Source organism: Ambystoma mexicanum, chromosome 6q (genome assembly GCF_040938575.1).
Source record: "Ambystoma mexicanum isolate Mex_15411 chromosome 6q, UKY_AmexF1_1, whole genome shotgun sequence".
Taxonomy (NCBI): Eukaryota; Metazoa; Chordata; class Amphibia; order Caudata; family Ambystomatidae; genus Ambystoma; species Ambystoma mexicanum.
Window position 1 is genome coordinate 1,486,393,307 of NC_090937.1, and position 12,991 is coordinate 1,486,406,297.

Genomic DNA, 12,991 nt, shown 5'->3' on the forward strand with positions numbered 1-12,991 from the left:
ACTTTCAACTTGCCATTGAGCAATACGAACAGCGTCCTCAGAACACCTCCATTTTGTTAATTTACGAACATTTAACGTACACCACGAGTGTTCTTAGAACACTTTCTCCTTGCCAGCGAACAATACGGACAGCGTCCTCAGAACACCCCCATTTTGTTAATTTACGAACATTTCAGGACACCACGATGTTCTTAGAACACATTCAACTTTCCAGCGAACAATACGGACAGCGTCCTCAGGACAGCCCCATTTAACATTTCAGGACACCGCGAGTGTTCATAGAACACTTTCAACTTGGCAGAGAACAATACGGACAGCCTCCTCAGGACACCCTCATTTTATTTATTTACAAACATTTCAGGACACCACAAGTGTTCTTAGAACACTTTCAACTTGCCAAAGAGCAATACGGACAGCGTCCTCAGAACACCCCCATTTTGTTAATTTACGAACATTTAACGTACACCACAAGTGTTCTTAGAACACTTTCAACTTGCCAAAGAACAATGCGGACAGCGTCCTCAGAACACCCCCATTTTGTTAATTTACGAACATTTAACGTACACCACAAGTGTTCTTAGAACACTTTCAACTTGCCAGCGAACAATACGGAGAGCGTCCTCAGAACGCCCCCATTTTGTTAATTTACGAACATTTCAGGACACCGCATGTGTTCTTAGAACACATTCAACTTGCCAAAGAACAATATGGACAGCGTCCTCAGAACACCCCCATTTTGTTAATTTACAAACATTTTAGGACACCGCAAGTGTTCTTGGAACAAATGTAACTTGCCAGAGAACACTACGGACAGCGTCCTCAGAACACCCCCAATTTGTTAATTTACGAACATTTAAAGGACACCACAAGTGTTCTTAGAACACATTCAACTTGCCATTGAACAATACGAACAGCGTCCTCAGAACACCCCCATTTTGTTTATTTATGAACATTTCAGGACACCGCAAGTGTTCTTTGAACACATTCAACTTGCCAAAGAACAGTACGGACAGCGTCCTCAGAACACCCCCATTTTGTTAATTTACGAACATTTAACGTACACCACGAGTGTTCTTAGAACACTTTCAACTTGCCACCGAACAATAAGGACAGCGTCCTGAGTACACCCCCATTTTGTTCATTTACGAACATTTCAGGACACCGCGAGTGTTCTTAGAACACATTCAACTTGCCAGTGAACAATACGGACAGCGTCCTCAGGACAGCCCCATTTAACATTTCAGGACACCGCGAGTGTTCTAGAACACTTTCAACTTGCAAGAGAACAATAGGGACAGCCTCCTCAGGACACCCTCATTTTATTTATTTACAAACATTTCAGGACACCACAAGTGTTCTTAGAACACTTTCAACTTGCCAAAGAACAATACGGACAGCGTCCTCAGAACACCCCCATTTTGTTAATTTACGAACATTTAACGTACACCACGAGTGTTCTAAGAACACTTTCAACTTGCCACCGAACAATACGGACAGCATCCTGAGAACACACCCATTTTGTTAATTTACCAACATTTCAGGACACTGCAAGTGTTCTTAGAACACATTCAACTTGCCAAAGAACAATATGGACAGCGTCCTCAGAACATTCCCATTTTGTTTATTTACGAACATTTCAGGACACCGCGAGTGTTCTTAGAACACATTCAACTTGCCAGCGAACAATACGGACAGCGTCCTCAGAACGCCCCCATTTTGTTGATTTACGAACATTTCAGGACACCGCAAGTGTTCTTAGAACACATTCAACTTGCCAAAGAACAATACGGACAGCGTCCTCAGAACACCCCCATTTTGTTAATTTACAAACATTTTAGGACACCGCAAGTGTTCTTGGAACAAATGTAACTTGCCAGAGAACACTACGGACAGCGTCCTCAGAACACCCCCATTTTGCTAATTTACGAACATTTAAAGGACACCACAAGTGTTCTTAGGACACATTCAACTTGCCATTGAACAATACGAACAGCGTCCTCAGAACACCCCCATTTTGTTTATTTATGAACATTTCAGGACACCGCAAGTGTTCTTAGAACACATTCAACTTGCCAAAGAACAGTACGGACAGCGTCCTCTGAACACCCCCATTTTGTTAATTTACGAACATTTAACGTACACCACAAGTGTTCTTAGAACACTTTCAACTTGCCACCGAACAATAAGGACAGCGTCCTGAGTACACCCCCATTTTGTTCATTTACGAACATTTCAGGACACCGCGAGTGTTCTTAGAACACATTCAACTTGCCAGCGAACAATACGGACAGCGTCCTCAGGACAGCCCCATTTAACATTTCAGGACACCGCGAGTGTTCATAGAACACTTTCAACTTGCAAGAGAACAATAGGGACAGCCTCCTCAGGACACCCTCATTTTATTTATTTACAAACATTTCAGGACACCACAAGTGTTCTTAGAACACTTTCAACTTGCCAAAGAACAATACGGACAGCGTCCTCAGAACACCCCCATTTTGTTAATTTACAAACCTTTAACGTACACCACAGGTGTTCTTAGAACACTTTCAACTTGCCAGCGACCAATACGGTGAGCGTCCTCAGAATGCCCCCATTTTGTTAATTTACGAACATTTCAGGACTCCGCAAGTGTTCTTAGAACACATTCAACTTGCCAAAGAACAATACGGACAGCGTCCTCAGAACACCCCCATTTTGTTAATTTACAAACATTTTAGGACACCGCAAGTGTTCTTGGAACAAATGTAACTTGCCAGAGAACAATACGGACAGCGTCCTCAGAACACTCCCATTTTGTTAATTTACGAACATTTAAAGGACACCACAAGTGTTCTTAGAACACATTCAACTTGCCAAAGAACAGTACGGACAGCGTCCTCAGAACACCCCCATTTTGTTAATTTACGAACATTTAACGTACACCACGAGTGTTCTTAGAACACTTTCAACTTGCCACCGAACAATAAGGACAGCGTCCTGAGTACACCCCCATTTGGTTCATTTACGAACATTTCAGGACACCGCGAGTGTTCTTAGAACACATTCAACTTGCCAGCGAACAATACGGACAGCGTCCTCAGGACAGCCCCATTTAACATTTCAGGACACCGCGAGTGTTCATAGAACACTTTCAACTTGCAAGAGACCAATAGGGACAGCCTCCTCAGGACACCCTCATTTTATTTATTTACAAACATTTAACGTACACCACAAGTGTTCTTAGAACACTTTCAACTTGCCACCGAACAATAAGGACAGCGTCCTGAGTACACCCCTATTTTGTTCATTTACGAACATTTCAGGACACCGCAAGTGTTCTTAGAACACTTTCAACTTGCCAGAGAACAATATGGACCGCATCCTGAAGACACCCCCATTTTGTTTATTTATGAACATTTAAAGGACACCACAAGTGTTCTTAGAACACTTTCAGCTTGCCTTTGAACAATACGAACAGCGTCCTCAGAACACCCCCATTTTGTTTATTTATGAACATTTCAGGACACCGCAAGTGTTCTTAGAACACATTCAACTTGCCAGCGAACAATACGGACAGCGTCATCAGGACACCCCCATTTAACATTTCAGGACACCGCAAGTGTTCATAGAACACTTTCAACTTGCCAGAGAACAATACGGACAGCCTCCTCAGGACACCCCCCTTTTGTTTATTTACGAACATTTCAGGACACCGCCAGTGCTCTTAGAACACATTCAACTTGCCACCGAACAATACGGACAGCGTCCTCAGGACACCCCCATTTTGTTTACTTACGAACATTTCAGGACACCTCAAGTGTTCTTAGAACACTTTCAACTTGCCAAAGAACAATACGGACAGCGTCCTCAGAACACCCCCATTTTCTTAATTTACGAACATTTAACGTACACCACAAGTGTTCTCAGAACACTTTCAACTTGCCAGCGAACAATACGGAGAGCGTCCTCAGAACGCCCCCATTTTGTTAATTTACGAACATTTCAGGACACCGCAAGTGTTCTTAGAACACATTCAACTTGCCAAAGAACAATACGGACAGCGTCCTCAGAACACCCCCATTTTGTAATTTACAAACATTTTAGGACACCGCAAGTGTTCTTGGAACAAATGTTACTTGCCAGAGAACACTACGGACAGCGTCCTCAGAACACCCCCATTTTGTTAATTTACAAACATTTAAAGGACACCACAAGTGTTCTTAGAACACATTCAACTTGCCATTGAACAATACGAACAGCGTCCTCAGAACACCCCCATTTTGTTTATTTATGAACATTTCAGGACACCGCAAGTGTTCTTAGAACACATTCAACTTGCCAAAGAACAGTACCAACAGCGTCCTCAGAACACCCCCATTTTGTTAATTTACGAAAATTTAACGTACACCACGAGTGTTCTTAGAACACTTTCAACTTGCCACCGAACAATAAGGACAGCGTCCTGAGTACACCCCCATTTTGTTAATTTACGAACATTTCAGGACACCGCAAGTGTTCTTAGAACACATTCAACTTGCCAAAGAACAATACAGACAGCATCCTCAGAACACCCCCATTTTGTTCATTTACGAACATTTAACGGACACCACGAGTGTTCTTAGAACACTTTCAACTTGCCAAAGAACAATACGGACAGCGTCCTCAGAACACCCCCATTTTGTTAATTTATGAACATTTAACGTACACCACAAGTGTTCTCAGAACACTTTCAACTTGCCAGCGAACAATACGGAGAGCGTCCTCAGAACGCCCCCATTTTGTTAATTTACGAACATTTCAGGACACCGCAAGTGTTCTTAGAACACATTCAACTTGCCAAAGAACAATACGGACAGCGTCCTCAGAACACCCCCATTTTGTAATTTACAAACATTTTAGGACACCGCAAGTGTTCTTGGAACAAATGTTACTTGCCAGAGAACACTACGGACAGCGTCCTCAGAACACCCCCATTTTGTTAATTTACGAACATTTAAAGGACACCACAAGTGTTCTTAGAACACATTCAACTTGCCATTGAACAATACGAACAGCGTCCTCAGAACACCCTGAAGTGGGAGAATGGAAAACCAGACTCCCGTCCTTCACCTCTCGCGCTTGGCCTAGAGGGTCGCGGCCCAGACACCCGCCACGAGAAGAGTTTGCCCATTTACCAGATGACCAAATACCCTGGTACAGAAACATACGGATGTGTCCATCTGCCTGCCCAACAGCCCGCACTGGCCATGCCGACACCTGCGGCACGGACCAACTAGACTGAAATCTACACATCGTTAGAGATGCCATGACGACCTAGATAACGGGAAGCACCGCTGAACTATTATACACGCTGAACATTTCCACACCAATCTACACGAAGAACATACTCAGTGCTCTGACGTAGGCGACAGGCTTATTCACGGACGTGCATCTTTATTATTTTTACATAGGCTTTCAGAATGCAGAAACGCAAGACGCACCATGAGCTCATTTATAACGCTTGCTCACGCTTCTCTTGAAACCCGTTACCATCATGAGAGATATAATGGAAACACGATACTGGCCATGAAACTGTATGCCACTATAACCTAAAGCATCCATGCACTAAATGGATTACTCGTGCACCAGGCCCAAGTAGGCCTCAAGCAAGAGTTCCCGTGGACATTAACAAAGCAAAAGTCAGGTTGCTGAGCCTGCAGAAAGAACCCAGTGGAGCAACTAGCCAAGGTCGTAATGTTGCAAACCCACAGTCAAGAAACAAATCTTCAAAGGCACGATGTTGCAACCTCGCACTCCACGTACCAATGTTAAAATCATATCTGCAAATTAAACCAGACATACAGTGGAAAAACAATATTAATTGTGCAGAATTATGCCTCAAACACGGTCCCTCCCCACGTGACCAAGCCGAACCTGACGAGATGCCAAAACCCAGGAGAGAAAAGGCGTCTGGGTACCTCGCTACGAGACGCAGGCCGACACACTTGAAAGGCTCAATGGACACCTGCTACAGTGGGAACGGTCAGTCTCCCACCTATGAATAAATCCTCACATTGCCTGCACGTACCCATATTGAAACACTGTTGCAACCACAGGTGCACCGTGTGCTGGGAACAACGGTGGTCCCAGGCTGGGGAGCTCACGGATGCACCAATCAGAACATGAGGTTCTTATCTCAGACGTCAGTAACGTTAGCCAATCCTCAGGGGTCTTCATGTAACAATTCTTATGTATCTAATTGTAGGGACAACCCAGATATACCACCTGACTACATCTTAACCACTAATATCATTCTCTATATGCGTACTATACTAACCCCACCACTCGAGCAACCAATCAAGAGTGGCGATAGGTTCTTTTGGTAACTTTTTGGAATGACGCAAGTAGCGCGTCATAATGTAGTAAAAAGGGCCTGCGAGCCCCACTATTGTGTGTGTGTCAGGACGAACGCGTACGCTCCTTGACCCATCCCTGCCGTTTGCATAATAAACGACAGAAGTTGCCTTGCTCCTTGTGTGTGCCTCATACTCTGTCTCGATCCGAGATATACACGGGAGGAGTTGGGGCCTCCCTGCCCGGAGGTCTGCGGACGGCCCGGCCGTCCCCGGCAGAATCCCCCCCGACAAGTTGGAGGCACTGCTGAGATCTGTTTAAGATCGACTTTTATTTTTTATTTTTCCAGGCACTCCCGTTGCGGGGAGGCCCGGCGGCGCGGCCCCCTCTGCCGTTGCCCCCTTCTGAGGACTACAGGACCATCGCGGAGCTGCGAGAGGACCGGACAGCGCAATCCGGATATTGGCCCTCGGGAGCCGGTTGAGAAGTATCCCGCCCGCGGTCGGCGAGTGTCCAGACGTGGTCCAGACGAGGGGAGGTGGCGAGCCGCTTGGAGGGGTGCACGCAGTCGAGCGGCCCTGCATCGAGGGAACTTGGTGAGCATGACACGCACAACAAGCAATGCGAAATTGTGAGGGAGGGGGCGGAAGTAAATAAGGGAGGAGGGAGGTATTGTAAAAAGGTGGGGTGAAGGTTTAATTGAGTGATGATAATGGAATGAATGGTAGTGAATTGAGTGCGAGAGAAGGCGGCTAACGTTACGCGAAAGAGGGGGGCAGGGCACGAGAACAACACGTGCAGACGCTCGCAACAAAAAGCTAACGTTACGCGAAAGAGGGGGGCGGGGCACGAAAACATCACGTGCAGCCGCTCGAAAGACACTGATTGGCCTAAATCGCGACTACGTGTGAGGGTGGGTGTGTGTGGTTTCCTACGATTTGACATTTATCATTCAATGAGTAGATGAGGTTCCCTATTGTTCGAGCAAGAAACTCGATAGGTAGATGAGGTTCCCTATTGTTCGAGCAAGAAACTCGATAGGTAGATGACGTTTCCCTGTGGGCGGTGGCTAGTTACGTAGTTGCCCAAAACGGAAGATAATTGGCTGGTTAAGCCCTCCTGTTGAGGGGCGTATCACACGCGAGGCGACGCAGCGTGCGCAGTCCGGTTATAGTATTGATGAGATTACCTTGTTCCAGGAGAGACAGGAAGACAGCTGTAGGGTTAGCGGGGTAGATTGCAAGTGTATTTTGAATTTAAAGAACATAACACGAATATACCAGTAGTTCGAAGAAATAGGTGACGTCACCAGTAGGGATTTAGTAAGATATCGTGAACACAAGAAGCTTTGGGTTTGACATTGGTGGGGAAGAGAAACATGATAAAGGAGCGGACACGGAGATAAACGATAAACGAGTGGATCAAAGAGGAGAAGGGGAAGGGGGCGTGGCTGCGCACGGAGAACGCCGGCCACGGCAAGTGTAAAGGTGGGAGGAGAACGGGGAAAAAGGACGACTGTGTAAGATCGTCGTAAGGGGTACGCAGCTGCAGGGGGCTGCGTGCGCTTCGGCCGCAGGGGGCCGTAGGGGAAGGAATATAATATAACATCATAAATATATTTGTTTTATAATTTTTTTTTTTTTTTTGTGATTATTATCATTGCATAATTTGTCAAAGGATTGTCGTAAGTCCCCACACTTGCGGGGCAAGGTAAGCAATAAAAGGTTGTATGTTGCAAACTGGTAGCAAGGGGAAGGGTAAGAAAGGGTGCGCTAGTATGTCATACGGGAGAGGGTTGGGAGGGTGGGGGAATACCCTCACTACCCCACTACAACATATATGCACAACACTGCCACCACATAGGGAGAAGTTAATTAAGTACAGCATAGAGTGGACCCAGGGGACGGACAACAAAATGTTGACACCATGGCCGCCTAATGGTAGCTTTGACCCATATGCCCAACATTCACTATTAAACCATCTGCACAATACATACAAGGGGAAGAAGTTGGCAAACCATGTGGAGGTGTTTAACTTATGGAGGATGTTCCAGGGGTCTAGACCAGGACCAAATGGAATGTTCACTATGGGGGAAACACCGGAAGAAAAGGAGATTAAGAAAGAAGGAACGGATGGGGAAAAGGAGAGTGAAGGAACAAAGAATATGGGGAATGAAAAACTGGGTGGAGGAAAGGTTGATAAATTAGCTGACATAAAACAGGAACCGAGCAATGAGATACCCTTAACACCGGGAGTGAAAACAGAGGGGGGAGGGTTGTACCCTTTAAGAGAATTAGGAGAAATAAAAGGACAGTTAAGGGCGGCTGAAGGATACTCAAACCCGGCATACAGCCCTCCACCATATGTGGCTCATGGAAAGATACCAATGGGGGACGGGAGGAGAGAAGAGCAGACTGTAGAGATAGGAAACGATGAGTGGGTAGCTGCACAGATATTGTTGAAATTACGAGGATCACTAACTGGAGAGGAAAGGGAGGCGGTAAAGAGAACAAACGAGGATAGTGAAAGAGAGAGTGAAATGAGGGGAGAGGAGCTGCTACGGCAGAAGGAAGAGATTTTGGAGGAAAGATTAGCTAAACTAAGGGATGAGCAGAATGAACTGATAAAACAACTTGAGGGGGAGGAAAGAGAGAGAGTGAGGAAAAGGAAAGAAGGTAAGGACGAATTGGAAAAATTAAGGGAGCAAAGTGAGGAGAGAAAGAGGGAAGCTGTAAGGGTAAAAGCAGCAGCAGAAAGGGTATCAAGAGTAGTGATGAGGGAGAAGAAGAAGGAAGAAGAAGAAAATGAAAAAGAAATGGAAATATGGAGGAGGAGGATAATATCAGAGACAGCTAAAAAATATGAAGAGGGGAAGGTAATAGAGAGTATAGTAGAAAGAGAAAGGGTGAAATGGGAAAGGAGGAGAGAGGATGAAAGGATATTGGAACAGATGAGCAACGAAGTAATGGAGGAATTAAAAAGGAAAAGAGAGGAAAATAGTAGGGAGATGGAGGAGAGGAGTGAAGGGGAGAGAGAAGAGAGTAAGAGGGAGAGTGAAAGATGGGGAGAAGTATATAAAAATAGAGAGGTAGCAACAACGTCAGCACTAAGGGGAACAGGTGGTAACAACGGAAAGGAAAAGGGAGACCTAATAGACTTAAAAACTGTAACAATAAAAGGAAAAAAGGCAGAGTGGGGGGCGCAATTTATGAATGATTTTTGTAGTGAGGATGGAAGGAAGAGTGAAAGGGAAAGCTTAGATAAGCTATACCTCACTAGAACAAACATAGATTCGCCATGGGTGAGTAGAAGATGGGAGGAGATGGAGAGAAGTAAGGAGGAAGTGAAAAGAATGGGAGAAACACAAACTAACGAACACACGCCACCGACGCTCACCAACCAACACACGCCACCCACATCACCATCACGCTCTCTAACGCCACACCCCACATGTTCAACAACTGCACGCTCTCTGCACAGAATAAAGCTCGCACCCTTCATGGACGAAGTTACACCTTATGCATGTCGGCTTAGGGACCTCCCTAGTCGCAGGCAAGACAGGCAAACAGACGTGCCAATATTGAACACAGGAAAGGATGAAAAAAGGGGAAAGGAAGAAGAGGGAGGTAGGAGAAGAGGTAGTAAGGAAGGATTTGAAGTAGTAAAAGGAATGGGGGAAGAGGAGGGGTGTGAAGAGTTAACATCATGGAGCATAAAGGATGACACAAGACAGAATGTAATGCCACTGCTGGAGAGAGGAGGGGTTAGACCACAATATGTACCTTGGAAACATACGGATAAGGAAAACATAAAATGTAGGCTCCCATCATTAAGTGGAGGTGCGGGTAAATGGATATATGAAATGGAAAAACACACCGCAGGACAGAAACTAGCAGTGGGAGATGTTAAGGGCCTGTTAATATCAATATTAGGGGATAGAGCGGATGACATTTGGAAAAGAGCGGGATTCCATGGGGTAACAATAACAAACACATCGCATGATGGAGCACCATTTGCAAACTGCAGACATGCGCTATGGCAGGCACTAAGAGTGCAGTACCCAGACACATCAGACATAGGAGCCATTACTTCCCGTAAGATGGGTGAGAACGAGGATCCTGTTGATTATATCCAGGATATTCAAGAGAAGTGGCGCATGGAAACTAGAGAACAATGGGACAAAACACCAGCCATATTTTATCATATACTAGTACAAGGGCTCCCAGAAGGAGTTCAGAGACAATTAAAGAAAGTAGTGGGGATGGAAGCAAAACCATGGCCGGAAATACAACTGACTATAGTACATCACTGTAGAACATGGCAAGGAAAAATGAAACAAAAGGAAGAGGACAGGAAAACAGAAGAGGCCAAATTAGTACAGAAAAAACTTACTAAATATACCATGGAAGGGGCACTAATAACTGCGCCAACACCAATGGCCCAAAGCCCAACGCAAGTAGTGGCTGCACAAAATCCAGCTCAAATAGCGCCTCCACAAGAGGTAATAGAGCAAGTGCTGCCTCTGCAATCACACGCACAGAACATGGGAGGAGGGTACCCAATGCAAGGAGCTGGGTATTATAATTATAATAGAGGGAGAGGAGGGTTTATGAGGGGAAGAGGATACGGATATAATACCCAACAACAGGCTGGGGGACTCAGAAATAACTACCAGACAGGGCAACCAGTATACCAGGACAACACAGGGAACTTCCCATGGCAAAACAGGGAACCACCCGTGTGTTGGAGCTGCGGACTATTAGGACACATGTCACGTACATGCAGGGTCAGGCCAGGAACACCAGCATGGAACGAACAAGCACAACATAGGACATCACAAGAACAGCAGGGCATACAACCACAGCAGATGTCACCACAAGGGAGTGACCAACACTATTCCCTACCACAACAACAAATAAAACAATACCTGCCACAAGTAACTGGTGCAGCGTTAATACAACCACCACCACAACCTGAACGAACGCAATTGGGTGGGGTGACGGTGTTGGGGCACAACCCTTACACAGGGAATGGCCAGTCATTGTACCCCCAATAGGACAGCCCACAGACGGCCTTGGTGTGTCCCATCCTGTCAGTAACACCTAATAGTGCGGAGGAGCCACGCATAGAGGTAACGATAGGTGACAAAAAATTATCATTCCTTGTTGACACCGGGGCAACCCGGTCTTGCATAAGGGAAGGTAAGTTTAAGATGTCAGGCGAAGCCATGAACACACAAGGGTTTTCTGGGGCTAAAGGGTTGGTTCCATTTACTGATAACGTTCCGCTATCTATTGGAGATTACGATCTGTCAGTACCACTTTTGTATTATAGTGCCTCACCAGTAAACATACTGGGGAGGGACATAATGAACAGATTAAATATGACGATCTCCTTTACAGAGGATGGCATAATTTGCTCTACTCCAGGGATTAACATGCTTGCAGCACGACAGATTTTGCAAGCATACTGTGGACAGATAGCGATCAGGGCGGAGCCGGTAGACGGCGAGCTATTCCAGTACGGAACAGACATGGCATTTGCATGGATGCCAGGGATAGGAGGGAAAATATGGAGGAGACCAGCAGCCTATCTATTCCGACCAGAAACACCAGCTAATGAACTGGAAGGGAAGGTCCTTGCAGTGGACATTGAGAGCATTATTGCAACAGCTGATTATGTTGCTGTGCACGCCCAAGATAAAGAAGGGAGAGCATGGAGGGCGGTGATAGCACTAGCAGAAGGATGTAGGCTGACCCAGGTGTCAGATGAAGAGTTGTTTTCAGAAGAAAAGGAGGAAAATGAAATGGTGTTCATGATGAGTGTAGAAATGTGGCTAACAGTGGCTCACAAACAAGTGGCACAGAAAATTGCAATGGCACTTGAGGCACCCGCTGGCACACCAGTCCCATTTTTTAAAGAAGATATGTCAAAGGTGCCAAAATCATTATGGACTATTAGCCCTTATGATGTAGGATGCATTAAAAGCATAGGGGGTGTAAGGATAAAATTAAAAAAGGGTGCCATACTACCAAGAGTGAAACAATACCCATTGTCAAGAGAGGCAGATGAGGGCATATACGAAACCATAACAGCCCTTATAAACAATGGCATATTGGTCCCCTCAGAATCCCCATGCAACACAGCTGTGTACCCGGTGCGCAAGGCTAAAGGAGGGTCTTGGCGGTTCATACAGGACCTCAGACCGTTGAACAACATAGTAGAAGCAGAGTATCCAGTAACAGCAAACCCGGCCACAATTTTGTGTGGCATTCCAGCAGAAGCATCACGGTTTACAGTGATTGACCTTAAAAATGCTTTTTTCTCAATACCATTACACCCAGACTCACAAGACTTGACAAGCTTCACTTACCGAAATAGGAAGTGGAAACATACCAGATTACCACAGGGATATTGTGAATCACCTTCAATTTTCAATAGGGTAATACAGATGGATTTGGGTAACGTTGAGTTGGAAAGCACAGTGTTACAGTATGTGGATGACATAATAATTTGCAGTACAAATGAAGATAAATGTAGAGAGGACTCATTAAAAATGTTGACGATATTGGCTGAAAAGGGGTACAAGGTAGACATGGAAAAGATACAATACTGTCAGGAACAGGTACTTTACATTGGCCAACTGATATCACAATATGGAAGAAGGATTGCACCA